The sequence below is a fragment of the Thamnophis sirtalis genome, unplaced genomic scaffold, assembly GCF_051295495.1.
Source record: "Thamnophis sirtalis isolate CommonGarterSnake01/CBP01778 unplaced genomic scaffold, rThaSir2_p1.2 scaffold_15, whole genome shotgun sequence".
In the NCBI taxonomy this organism is placed as follows: domain Eukaryota; kingdom Metazoa; phylum Chordata; class Lepidosauria; order Squamata; family Natricidae; genus Thamnophis; species Thamnophis sirtalis.
In genome coordinates, this window is record NW_028261395.1 from 6,287,604 (window position 1) to 6,301,682 (window position 14,079).

Genomic DNA, 14,079 nt, shown 5'->3' on the forward strand with positions numbered 1-14,079 from the left:
CAATTTTGTAAACAGCATATGAGGATTGTGCTGTGTAAATTAATGCTTTATGGGTCAGACTTATTTATTTATTTGTTCATTAATTCAATGGCTGCCAGATGATTCTGAATAGATTGCATAGGTTTAAAACACCAAATACAAAGGAAAATGATAACATAAATCATAGCAAAATAAAATATTGGAAATCACAATTACTATTCGTTTAGGGACAACTGGCTAGCACTTGAGTGGAGAACAGTTTTTAGGGCCTTTTTAAAGGCCAGCAGGTTTGAGGCCAATCACATTTCAAACAATATTTAATGGAATGTAATTTAGACTAGCTGTATTGTGTTCAAGTTCACCCAATAAATTTTCCATGCTTCTGTTGTCTCAAAAACTTCCACTGCCAATATTGTTGTTTTCTATCCAAAATAGGACCAATAAGAAAATAAAACAGGTGTACAGAAGTAGATGAAATCAAGGAACTGGTAGAAAAAGAAGCTTGTGCAGTTGGAATTGTTGATTAGTTTATCGTTTCTTGTATCACCTTCACTTTAATAACTCATTCTCTTTCTTGTACTTAGGGCAAACAATCTTTCTAACAACTGTTCACATTTATTGTTTGTCATTGTTCCATAAGTAGCATTTCTTACACCAAATACCTTCATGCTTGGTTTTCTTTTGGTTGATGTCCTGTGCATCATTTTAAAACCATACTGTTCTTTCCTCATTAAAGTGGTGAGGTCAGAAATAGTACAGGTAGTCCTTAACTTACAACAGTTCATTTAGTGACTTGTTGTGACTTAGCAGAAGTTTGCTGTGAGTTGAGTCGGGATGCAGGATTAACAATGCTTAGTGTCGTCTTCTGGAGATAAAAGGATGGATGGTGCCACACCCTGGTGGCAGAAGTCAATCTGTTCTGTCCCCCCTTCGTCGCTCGTTAACAGATGACAGGCAGACAGACTTAAAAGGAAATAACTTTATCAGTCCTTGGCTCAGACTGGCTGTGAGCCCAAAAATAAACATAAATAAAGTCTCTGGCAAGAAGATAACAGAATGCAAAAACAAAGATCTCTTACAAAGCAAATCACTTCTCCAAGTGTCTCTTTGAATCAGGGTTACAGAAAGCAAATCACTTATCCAAGTGTCTCTCACAAACAAACCACAACCGATGAATGATGAATGTTGACTTCTGCCACCAGGGCGTGGCACCATCCGTCCTTTTATCTCCAGAAGACCAAACTAACGAGCCCCAGCTGCATTGTTAATCCTGCATCCCGACTCAACTCACAGCAAACTTCTGCTGAGTCACAACAGTGACTGTTCAAAGTTACAACAGCACTGGAAAAAAATAACATACAACCATTTTTCAAACCTATGATCATAGTAGCGCCCCCTTGGTCATATGATCAAAATTCAAATGCTTGGCAACTGGTTCATATTTATGATGGTTGCAATGTCCTGTCTTTGCAAGCTTTTGACAAGTAAAGAAGCCAGATTCATTTAACAACCAAGTTACTAATTTAACAACTGCAGAGATTCACTTAACAACTGTGACAAGGCAGGTTCTAAAATGGGGCAAAACTCACTTAACCAATGTTTCACTTAGTAACACAAATTTTAGGCTCAATTGTGGTCGTAAGTTGAGAACTACCTGTATTTTTCTTGAAATAACAAATTCTGGAATGAAAATAGGCCAAGAGCCGACGTGGCGCAGTGCGTAGAGTGCAATACTGCAGGCCACTTCAGCTGACTGCTAGTTCAGCAGTTCAGCGGTTCAAATATCACCGGCTCACGGTTGACTCAGCCTTCCATCCTTCCGAGGTGGGTAAAATGAGGACCTAGATTGTTGGGGGCGATATGCTGACTCTGTAAACCGCTTAGAGAGGGCTGAAAGCCCTATGAAGCGGTATACAAGTCTAACTGCTATTGCTATTGCTATTTATTTTGTAAACTTCCCCGCTGCCTGCCTCATGGGGATTTTAAACCCTTGACCATTATCTGTCTTCTACTATAAGCAGTGCCTTTGTGCGTAATATGGTTTGGAATGTTAACAAGTGACTTCAGCGTAATTTCTCTTGCTCATTAATGCATAAATAAGTGTATGGTAGTCATGATTATAATTAGTTTTATTTCCTTTCCAAAGTGCTTTGACAGGGAAGGTCACTTAGTTAGCACTTGGAGGCTTTTCAGCAAGATCCAGATGAAGACACTCGGCTTCTTTGAAGTACCAAGTGCTATTTAAGAAGCATTATTGACTAATAAATTTCAATTATTACTGTTACTTCTGAAGCTCTGATTGGAACATCTGCTTGTACTTCTGTCTGCATGATAATTCAATTTACTTGCTGGCACTCTGGAAAGACAGATGTTAGGAAGACTGGTAATGGTATAAAAAATAAGGATAATGTGAAGTGTTTGCTTTGTAAAAGAAAACTTGAATATACAGTACTTGAAAAGAGCATTACTTCTGATGGAGCCCTTTCCCTCCTTAATGCTTAATTAAGCCTTACCTAGTTAAACTCTTGTTTTAATCTTACAGAATTTGGGAAGAACTAATTCTTTTTCAGTTGGAGGTTGGGGCCTGCACAGGGGTGGGTTTCTCGCCCCGTTCCAACCGGTTCGGTTGGAACAGGGCCGGCGGCGTCCTCGTGCACGCGCGCGGTGCACGCATGCGTACTAGCATCTGCGTGACGCTCCAGCTGCTCCTGGACGATCGTGCAGGCTCTGTATGCGTCCTGTGCATGCGTGAAAGCGCAGAAGTTGTCAAAACCGGGTAAGGACTGCGGGCGGGCGGGCGCGCTCTTCGCCGTTCCCGGAAGCTACTTACTTCCGGGTTTGGCGACCAACCGGTTCGCAGGGACCGCCGCGAACCGGTTGAAACCCACCCCTGGGCCTGCAGTTCAGAAATCATGAAAACATATCATAATCCTAAAGTATGCAAGTAAGAAAAAAAGACTTTAAACAAGAAAACTCTATTCCTAGTGGCACCAACAAAAACTCAGAAATTATCATCTCAGTAGTTCAAACTAAATGAGTTTCAAAAGCCCCTTTAAGCCCCAAAATTGATGGAGTTAAATTTATATATCTGAGTAAATATTTCTTGAAAATTCTATATTAGCGACTGATCCATCTTGAAAATGGCCCATATTCATTGTCTCCATGACTGATCTTAAGACCCAAGAAAGTGCATTTAAAGTACATATATACTTGTAATCCTTCAAATAAACTGCCTCTAAATAATTCACCATGATAAGATAGATTTATTCTATTACGGGCCACCAAACTTTATAAAATTCTGTGTGATTTACAAGATTCAAAGCAATAAAACTATGAGAACAAACCTCATATGCATCTGGAGACAGAAGATACTTAACTGAATAAAATTCTACAAGATCAGGAATCAGCCAAGTTTACAATGCCTTTTGAACATCATTGGGGTGTAAGACATATGGGTCTCCCAGGGGATGCTATTTCAGTACTCCCTCCTGTCAATTTTCAGAAGAAAAGGAAGTTTCATTTCTTTGAAGAGAGAGTCCTTTAGCATCTAGGAAAAGAGAAGTAATCTGCGTCTTGTTCATTGTTTAATCAATACACCTTTTAAAAACTGGTATTTTACTTCTGTTTTTGTTTTCAACATTCTATTTATTTACAACAAATCAACCAAGAAATTTCTAAAGTAGCTTCTACTAAATTAAAATGCTCAAATTGAAGCAGTTTATATAAGCTTTCCTCCCCCTTATCTATCTATCTATCTATCTATCTATCTATCTATCTATCTATCTATCTATCTATCTATCTATCTATCTATCTATCTATCTATCTATCTACCTACCTACCTACCTACCTACCTACCTACCTACCTACCTACCTACCTACCTACCTACCTACCTACCTACCTACCTACCTATCTATCTATCTATCTATCTATCTATCTATCTATCTATGTTGTATTTGTGCTGATAAATAAATAAAGGGAGACTAGTATAGATCTATTTCAAGCTATTTAGCTCTCATCAGCTAGTCATACCCTTACTGGGATTCAAACCTGTGCTGTATCGCATCTTAGGCAGATGTGTTAACCACTAAGCCACAGAGTTTGACTCCTTATCAGCTAAGCCAGGGTGAAAGGTATCTATTTAGAGTTACAACACCCGGTATGCCCAAATATGGGAGGAAGTTCATTACTTCCATTCTCTGTCCATCGGCTCGTCACAAGAGACCATCCAGACAGAAACCCAATATTTTTACTGTTGCCTTTTACATATGTGTTGTATTTGTGCTGATAAATAAATAAAGGGAGACTAGTATAGATCTGGAATGGAAGTAATGAACTTCCTCCCATATTTGGGCATACCGGGGGTTGTAACTCTAAATAGATATCTATATATCTATTTATTTTGTTTAACATGTACGAGATAACAGGTATAAGTATAAACATGGACATGAACACAGGAAATGGGTACGAATAAATGGGGACAATAGGACATGGATGGTAGGCACTCTGGTGCGCTTATGCATGCCCCATTACAGACCTCTTAGGAAAGGGGTGAGATCCACGCTAGACATTTTAAGGTTGAAGTTATGGGAATTTGAGGATATAACAACAGAGTCAGGTAGTGCATTCCAGGCATTGGCCACTCTGTTGCTGAAGTCATATTTTCTACAATCAAGTTTGGAGCGGTTTACCTTGAGTTTGCATCCATTGTTTGCCGGTGTATTATTGCGCTTGAAGCTGAAGTAGTCATTGACAGGTAGGATAAAAACAGAAAGAAAGGAGTATATCCATTCTGAATGTATGAATTTAAAATTTATTCCAGTCTCTTGCCACTATCTCTTGCCACTGTCATAGTAGTTTACAAATTTAAAGCATTGTATTAAGTTCCGAGATTTATTCAAAACTGAATTGGGATCTTGGTTATGATAGGATGTATCAAACTGTCAAACTGCCGACCTTTCTGATGGGCAAGCTCAGCACCTTAGCCACTGAACCACCGTGTCCCTTGAATGCTATTTTATAAGGAGTTATATACACGTAGTCCTCAACTTACGACCATTCATTTAATGACTGTTCAAAGTTACAACAGCACTGGGAAAAAAGTGACTTATGGCTGTTTTTCACACAATGGCCATTGCAGCATCCCTATGCCCATGTGATCAAAATTTGGATGCTTGGCAACTGGAAGACAATTGCACTGTCCTGGGTCATGTGATCACCATTTGTAACCGTCACAGTTGGCTCCGACAAACAATAACAATGGAGGAAGCCAGATTCACTTAATGACTACATGATTAACTTAACAATTGCAATGAGTCTCCCTTCCCATTGATTGTAAGCCGCCCTGAGTCCCCTCAGGGAAAAGGGCGGCCTATAAATGTCAATAAAACTAAAACTAAACTAGTTGCTTAACCACTGTGGTAAAAATAGATCATGGAATGGAGCAAAACTCAATTAACAACTGCCTTGCTTAGCAATGGAAATTTTGGGCCCGTTGTAGTCATAAGTCAAGGACTGCCGAGGTGGCGCAGTGGTTAAATGCAGCACTGCAGGCTATTTCAGCTGACTGCAGTTCTGCAGTTCGGCTGTTCAAATCTCACCGGCTCAGGGTTGACTCAGCCTTCCATCCTTCCGAGGTGGGTAAAATGAGGACCCGGATTGTTGTTGGGGGCAATATGCTGACTCTGTAAACCGCTTAGAGAGGGCTGAAAGCCCTATGAAGCGGTATATAAGTCTAACTGCTATTGCTATTGCTATTTAATACCCAGTTGAAGTAAGTTTCACAAAATTAATTATCTTGGTTGTATATCGGATTACAATCTAGGAAAGCTTGTAAACCTTTCTCATCTCAGTTGTCTACCATCTTCAGTTGTCTACTTGTTGGGGGCAATATGCTGACTCTGTAAACTGCTTAGAGAGGGCTGAAAGCCCTATGAAGAGGTATATAAGTCTAACTGCTATTGCTATTGCTACTGCCTGTACTAACTGAAATAGTATAAGATATTTCTCTTTTATTTGTGCTAAGGATGATGACCCTAGTTTACATATCTACATATTATCCTACTTTTAATTCTTAATTTCTTTTTGGAAAAAAAATTTCCAAAGCCATTTTCAGACAAATAAGAGGTCGATGTGTTTGTTCTCTGATATTATATAATTTGGAGATATGTCAAAAATATTAGTTGGCTGTAAAAGATTGCAATGCTAGTTCTTCAAAGTTTCTCTAGGGTCTCCTGATAGGAGCCCTGTCAAGCCTGCAGTTATATTCCTTTTAGGATCTTTGGCCTGCCACACTCTCTCTCTTTCTTTACTATGCTGTTCATTAGTGGGGAATTGGGAGAGGGGAATAATAAGGAGTAGAATGTGTTTATTTTCAAAATAAAAAAAAATCCTTTCTAGAAATCAAGGTAATTCTGTGTCTCTGACTGGAACTAGATGGGTGGAACTGCCAACGTGGCAGAGGAAGATTGGACCATGTGATGAACTTGTGTTCATGACAAGATCATGAACTTTCAACTGGGTGGAAACCCAGGAAGTTTTCAGATTTGGGTTCCCACAGATTGTACCAACATGTCTCTCTTATTAAATTGGAACTTTGATGGAAGCTATGCCTTGAACTCTGATTTAATTCTGGGTGAGATTTGGAACGTTGACAAGCCCTTTATTTCTAAATTAGGAAGATGGGATCTCAAACTGTAATTGAAATAGCTAAGCACATTTTGAACACGTTAAAACTCATTAATTCTGAACTCTAAATTAATTGTGGAATGATAGAAATCTTACAGTCTGTATAATTTCCGATAAACCTTTGGTTTATAAAATGTAGTAACAGATCTATTGTAGGGAATAAGGTGGTAAAAAGAGAAAAAGAGAACAAAAAAAGGAGATAATCTAAATTTGAAATTAGCACTCCAAAAAGGATTGTTATGGGTTCTAAATCTTTAAATAGTGTCCAGTAAGAACGAGGAGTTTTGAGTATTTAAGAGTACTCTTCTGAGTTTTCTCAGTCTTGCTAGTAGACCAGACAGAAATATGTGAATACACATATTAAGAAATATGTTCAGTTTTGTTCATTAAGAAGTTTCCTATAAGCTGTTACATCTAGTAGCTTTGCCTAAAATTTTGGTGGGTTCCCAAAACCCCAGAGGACTCACACCAGCCTCATTGGCCTTTAGGCAACCCCTTCCCCCCATTTATCTCATTTTTGACTATATCCGCCATGACTCCATTCTTTCTGTGGACTGAGCTACCTCTAATCTGATAGTTATCTGTTCTGACCCCCCTCCTCCACTCGTTCAAAGACGACAGGCAGACAGACTTAAAAGGAAATAACTTTATCAGTCCTGGCTTCTGCTGGCTGCGAGCCCAAAATTAAACATAAATAAAGTCTTGGGCAAGAAGATAACAGAATGCAAAAACAAAGATCTCTTACGGCCAAACCAGGTGTACAGAAAGAAAGCAAATCACTTCTCCAAGTGTCTCTTTGAATCAGGGTTACAGAAAGCAAATCACTTATCCAAGTGCCTCTCACAAACAAACCACGACCGATGAACGATGAACCACGAATGAACGATGTACGTTGACTTCTGCAACCAGGGCGTGGCACCGTCAGTCCTTTTATCTCCATAAGACCACACTAATGAGACCCAGCTGCATTGTTATTCCTGCATCCCGACTCAACTCACAGCAAACTTCTGCTGAGTCACAACAGTTATCTAGTCAGTAGCTCTTCTTTTTGTCTCCTAAGATCATACCTACATCACCATCACATATGCCTCCATCTCAGTACTGCCAAAGTTTCCTGATATATAGGTCAACCCTATCTCAGTATCAGGGGTTTTCGGCAACGGGTTCTCTGCCTGGTTGCTGGGTAGGCGTGGCCATGGTGGGGGTGGCTTAGTCGGCCTCCTGCAACAAGGCGGGGGGAGGTGTTTTCGCCTTCCCTAGGCTCTGGAGGTTTTCCTCGAGGCTCTGTGTGGCAAAAACTGCTTCCCCTAGGCTCTAGAGACCTTCCGGAGGCTGGAAAAGGGCCCATTTCTGGCCTTCTGAAAATTCTGGGAAGCCTGTTTTCCCCCCTTCCTGAGCTTCCACACCGGGCCTGCACTTACCTCTCATCCAAAATGGGCTGCATGGAGACTCATGGGAGGGGAGGGTTGGGGTGGGGCGAGCCAGGAGTGGGATTTGGAGGTTATCCGAACTGGCCATAATGTTAGCTACGGGTTCTCCTAAACCCGGGCGAACCCATAGCAGCCCACCCCTGCTCAGTATTATAATAAGATCTGAATCACCAAGGTGCAGATAATCTGCTTCTTCCAAGGCCTTTGGGCACTGCAAACTGGTCATATTTTCTACAGCTTTCTCTAAAAAGGGAAGATTGTGAACCCAATGGAAATTGCCCCGTTCTTTTGAATCTAACCAAAGATAAATATGATAAATATGTAAGTACTGGGATGATCAAAGGAGAAGTCTGCAAAAAAAGTGGAAAGGAGTATACTTTTTCATGTCAGTCTTGAAAAAAAACAGTACAGAATTGGAACAAAACACGAGGTCTGAAAAACGAAAAGCTGTGTGAAACTAAACTTGAGAGATACAATTTTTCTTGGGTTGGATTGCATGACCTTGGCATGTCTTTATCTCAACTCTTAAGTCAGTTGACAACAATTGGTAGTATAGCTTCATGGTTTGGTCAACATTGCCCAAACATGATTGTAATGACATTTACAATCTCAGTTTTGCCCCAGAGGTATTCATTGACTGAACTTTGATTTTTAAAGGTCACTGCACACATAAGAAATGTTTTTACTTTTGGCATTCTGTACTTTGGAAAAAAAGCACACTGATGTTTCAAATCATGTCTTCTGTGCTGACACATCTGCAGAGCATGGATGCTTGTTTGTTATTGTTAGCTTTGCATGCTTTCCCTTTCTGTCTTTCTTTGGTGGATCAGATAACGGCATATGACAATTTTGTTCCTTTGCCCTGTTTTCTACCTTACCCAAATAAACGGAATGCCAAAAAAGCATGCTTATTCGTAATATAAAGAGCGGTTCCACCACAAAACCGTGTTCGACTAAAGCGCGCTTGATGAAACCGCGTAGCTGACATCATCACAGTGCGACAACAGCACAGAGAAAAAAGCACGTTGTAAACGCTAAAGCTAAAATTAACCCCTAAACCTAAACCTAACCCCCCTAAACCTAATCCTAAATCTAACCCTATCCCTAACCCTAACCCTAAACCTAACCCTTAACCTAACGCTAAACCTAACCCTAACCCTTAACCTAACACTAACCCTAACCCTTAACCTAACCCTAAACCTAACCCTAAACCTAACCCTTACCTTGAATCGGCTTGCTTTCAAAGCGCTATTTAAAGCGCCCTTTTTTCTCCGCGCTCGCTGTTGTCGCCCTGCTGATGACATCAGCGACGCGGTTTAATCAGGCACGCTTTAGTCGAGCGCGGTTTTGTCGTGCCACGATAAACAGCATCATTGTGAATTTCAGCAATTAGTTTCTCTCCTTTTTTGCCTTTTTTTAAACACTTGCTCTCCGTTTATTATTATTTAATTACCAGTCACTAATTCGAATGAAGTAGATGATGCATAAAAAATATCATTTGGATAAATATTAGTTTCTCGTTAACAGCAAAGAGATATCCTACTAGGAGGAGTCCCCAGTGTCATCGTAACTATTAGTCATGTCAAATACAGCTAGACTTATACACAAAGATTAGGATGGATGTATTAAGCTATTTATTTCTGAATATCAATTTCATGCCTGTGCTTTAATCAGTGGGAAATACAAAATTTATTTTAGTTTTTTTTTTTTAATTATGTATTTCTAGGCATACTGAAATTGCTGTGCCACTTAAACCACTTAAAGGTAGTGAGTCAAGTCCGCTTATTGAAGTTACTCGTTTCCATTCCTTTTCGTTTTTAATTTCTTATTTCCCAACAGATAACTCAATTTGCGAGCAGTGTTTATGTCAAGGCAACTTATTAAGTTGTTCGAGAGGCGACTGTCTCTGTAAGATGTTCATAAAATAGTTGCTCCTATGGAAACCTCTTCTGAGATCTGAAAATCTTCACAGTATGTTTTTCTGTAAACCTCTTCCCTATTCATCCATTTTGATTTTTCATTATTTTCATTATGCCTTTTATCACCTTTCACTATATTCATTATTTTCATTATACCTTTTATCACCTTTCTCTTTGAATTTAGGCATATTTTACCAATCTTTTGTGCTTATTTTTCAGCACACAAAGAACAGTTGTGCCCCCGTGCGGTGCATGTTTTTTCTACAATGCCGTTCTTCCTTTCCATCACTTTGCTTTCACCCAAAAGCCATATATTATGGCTCTTACTTTTCCTACCTCAGTTGTCCGGCTCTCAACATCTTGTGTATATTATTTTTGGAGAAGTTGACTTTCTCGAACTTGCTGGCTTCCTTTTTTTTTTTGCTTTTATTATTCAGCTGTTCTACTGGTTTCTAATTTAATAGGGGACAACATGAATTTATTTTGGATCAAAGTATTGGGAGAATAAACAAGTGGAAAGGAGAGTAATTCCAAGTCATACCTTCAACTAAAGGAGACTCCAAGCCTAGTAATTCCTCAAAGATCCATTTTATTAGAGATGTCATATTGGCACATCTGGAAAAACCTGAATCTGAAAGTTCCCAGGTTTTCCCCACCCAAAATGAAGTCAAAGAGCCATCCCCTGTGCCCATATGTCCGTCACATGATCCAATCAATCCACTGTCCCAACTGGAGACAACCCCCAGTTACTCCCATTGAGGTGCAGGCTGAATGTCCTTGACTCTCAGAGAAAAGAATGTTGTTCTGGCTGTATATCTTCACTTAACTGAGAGCCGAGGTGGCGCAGTGGTTAGAGTGCAGTACTGCAGCCACTTCAGTTGACGGCTAAGCTGCAGTTCGGCGGTTCAAATCTCACCGGCTCAAGGTTGACTCAGCCTTCCACCCTTCCGAGGTGGGTAAAATGAGGACCCAGACTGTGGGGGCGATATGCTGACTCTGTAAACCGCTTAGAGAGGGCTGAAAGCCCTATGAAGCGGTATATAAATCTAACTGCTATTGCTATTGCTGTTCACCAATTCCTTGAAAATTCTCCTCCTGTTTTCCCAGGCACTAAATGACGTTCCAACGAAAAGATGGCCTCCAGGGGTGACAAGTAGTTTATCGAGTGGAATTTGGATTTGATGCTTCTCACATGGCATAATTTTTTTTTAACTGAGATCAAATGTTACAAGTAGTCCTTGATCGCAACTGGGATTACAATTTCAGTTGTAAGTCCTGTCCCTCGTGTGACTGCATCCATATGACTAGATCTGGCTTTATGACCATTTTTATGGAAGTTGTTAAATGAATCACAGAGTTGAATTTTGCTACATCATAAAACAAATGCTGGAAACCGACAAAAAACATTGCGAACCACAACCGTGTGACCCTGGGATACTGCAGTCAGAAATGCTCAGAGTGATATTATGAGACCAGAGAGGGAATGTGACATATTATGATGACCAGAAGGAACATTCAGCATAAGTAAGACAATCTGTTCCGACCTAGGTTTCCCCAAACTACGAAGCAGACTCCTTGTCCCGACAAAACCCCTTTTTATTAAGTTACTGTGAATTCCTCTCATTCACACCCAGCAAAGTCTTTCAAAGGTGAATTTACAGTCACAGACCTTATCTGACTTGGAGAGCTGCCAGGCCGATATCTTCAAAATGCAACACTGTACTTGGCAGGTAGTTTTTGAGAGTCACAAACCAATTAAGTGAACTAATTGTCTCTGCAAACTCCCCTCCCACTTTGCTCCTCTTTATTCTTTATGGAAGGGTCCATTCACTTTCTACCTGTGCTTTAGTCCCCAACCTAAGTACTAATTCATAATTTCATATACGGTCACATGGGTGGCAAGCCACTCCCACAAAGGAGGCCACACCCACAGAGTAGGTTCGAACAACTTTTGAAACCCACCACTGAAATACACTGATATCCTTTTTCATTTATTCCAGCTCTACAACTGTAGAGCATTAGGTTTATTATAATCTAGAAATAAATTATTTGAACATGAGGTGATGAACTAATTTTCCCCAATTAAAATTAATTTTAATTCCTTAGATTTTCTTATGCAATTAAATATTTATCTTTGTCTGGCCTTCTTGCATTATTATGCTCAATGAATATCTAAAAGTATTATCAGCAATTACACTATTTTCTCACACAAGTACACACCTTAAAAACGAAACTTTCCCAAAAACAGTTTTCTGTGACCATATCTCTTCCATGCATTAAAGCCATACATTTTATGGGAAAGTAAAAAAAAAACACCCTTTTTTAAATTGATAACTGATGTATTATTAAAGACAATATATTTATTTACAGCATGACATCTGTTTCAGAACTCTGCTCTGAAGTGGTAAAGATTTTGAACTTACTTTATTTACTATAGTAAAGTGCTTACAGTAAACAAGAGAAGTTATATGAAGGAATGAACAGATTAACAGATGGAATTTAAAAATTGGTTGAACCACTGAGCTGATCATTTACAAATTATAGTTAATAAGATATTGAGTGTGATAGCATGGGGATTAAAATTAGACTGGAGTTTATGAAAATCAGTGGGAATGTTTGTGAATGAAAAGGAATAGTAGTAATACTATTTAAGTATGCATTTAAAACTAAGTGCAATGGTATGAAAACAGCAATTATACTATGTCATATTACAATCAGTTCTAAAAGCATAATATAAAATATGGAGTGTTTAGTGCAGTCTTTGTCACTTGTGGCTTTGTGAGCGGTTATTAGGTTTTGTGAAAGGCTATAAGGGTTTCATGAGAGATTGTGATAGAAAAAAAAACAAACACATTTTAAAAATTTAATGGGCAATGGCAGCTCCCAGGTGGGGATTTTTACACACTGCAAATCAGTTAGTTGTTGGCTGCTGTTTTGCTTTTGCTGTAATTATCATAAAATGAGAATTGGGTAGCTTTGGAATGAACTGTATTGTGATGGTTTCAGGGTTTAAAAAAAAATATCCTGAGACTTCGAAAATTATTTCAAGGATTCCTATAGAACTGGAGCCAAGTATGAAAAAGTTGTCAACGACAACTTGCCTCTTTTCATCTGTGGGAAATACAATATGCTGTGTATGGTTCAAGATCCTTCAAATAGTTGGGTTTAGCAAAATGCAAGGCATCTGCAATTTTTAATCAAGAGCCAAGGTGGCGCAGTGGTTAAATGCACCACTGCAGGCTACTGCTAGATCAGCAGGTCACCGGTTCAAATCTCACCGGCTCAGGGTTGACTCAGCCTTCCATCCTTCCGAGGTGGGTAAAATGAGGACCCAGATTGTTGGGGGCAATATGCTGACTCTCTGTAAACCGCTTAGAGAGGCCTGAAAGGCCTATGAAGCGGTATATAAGTCCACTGCTATTGCTATTGCTATTGTTAATGACATCTTTCCTGAATGCCCAGCCAGTGAAATGATTGGTGATGAAAAGAGGTAGGGATAAAATAAAGAGTTAACAAGAACACAACCCAAAGTGCAGAGTGAGGAATCAGATAACTTGAATGTAGTCACCATTCCCGAACTTCCTGGTTCCCCATAGGTCTGTTTTTTGCCCTCCGGAGATTTCAGAGACCTCCAGGAGGCTTCCCGGAAGGCTCCTGAGGTCAAAAACCGGCCCTATGAGCAAACTGGAAGTGACTTCTGGTTTTTCCATAGGGCCGGTTTTCGGCCCCTGGAGCCTTCTGGAGCCTCCAGGGAAGCGTTTCTGAACTTCCGGTTTGTCCCTAGGGCTCCGGAATCTTTGGCAGCCTCTGGAGGGTGAAAAACGACCTCAAAAGAAGGCCGAAGTCAGTGCCCTGACATATGGCTCTGCGTGCCACCTGTGGCACTCATGCCATAGTTTCCCCATCACAGAGCTAGTATAATATAAGTGCATGTTGTATTTATCAGGTAAGTTTGAACTGTGATAGAACCAGTGGTGGGATTCAGCCAGTTCGCACCTATTCGGGAGAACCGGTTGTTAACTTTCTAAGCAGTTCGGAAAACCAGTGGTTGGAAGAAATCTCCTTT

General features: G+C 39.8%; 1 protein-coding gene across 1 annotated transcript in view; it reads left to right on the forward strand.

The window, feature by feature from the left end:
- PRKG1 (protein kinase cGMP-dependent 1) overlaps positions 1–14,079 on the forward strand; it is an 837,202-nt gene that overhangs the window by 362,163 nt on the left and 460,960 nt on the right. The gene's annotated exons all lie outside the window — the stretch shown is intronic.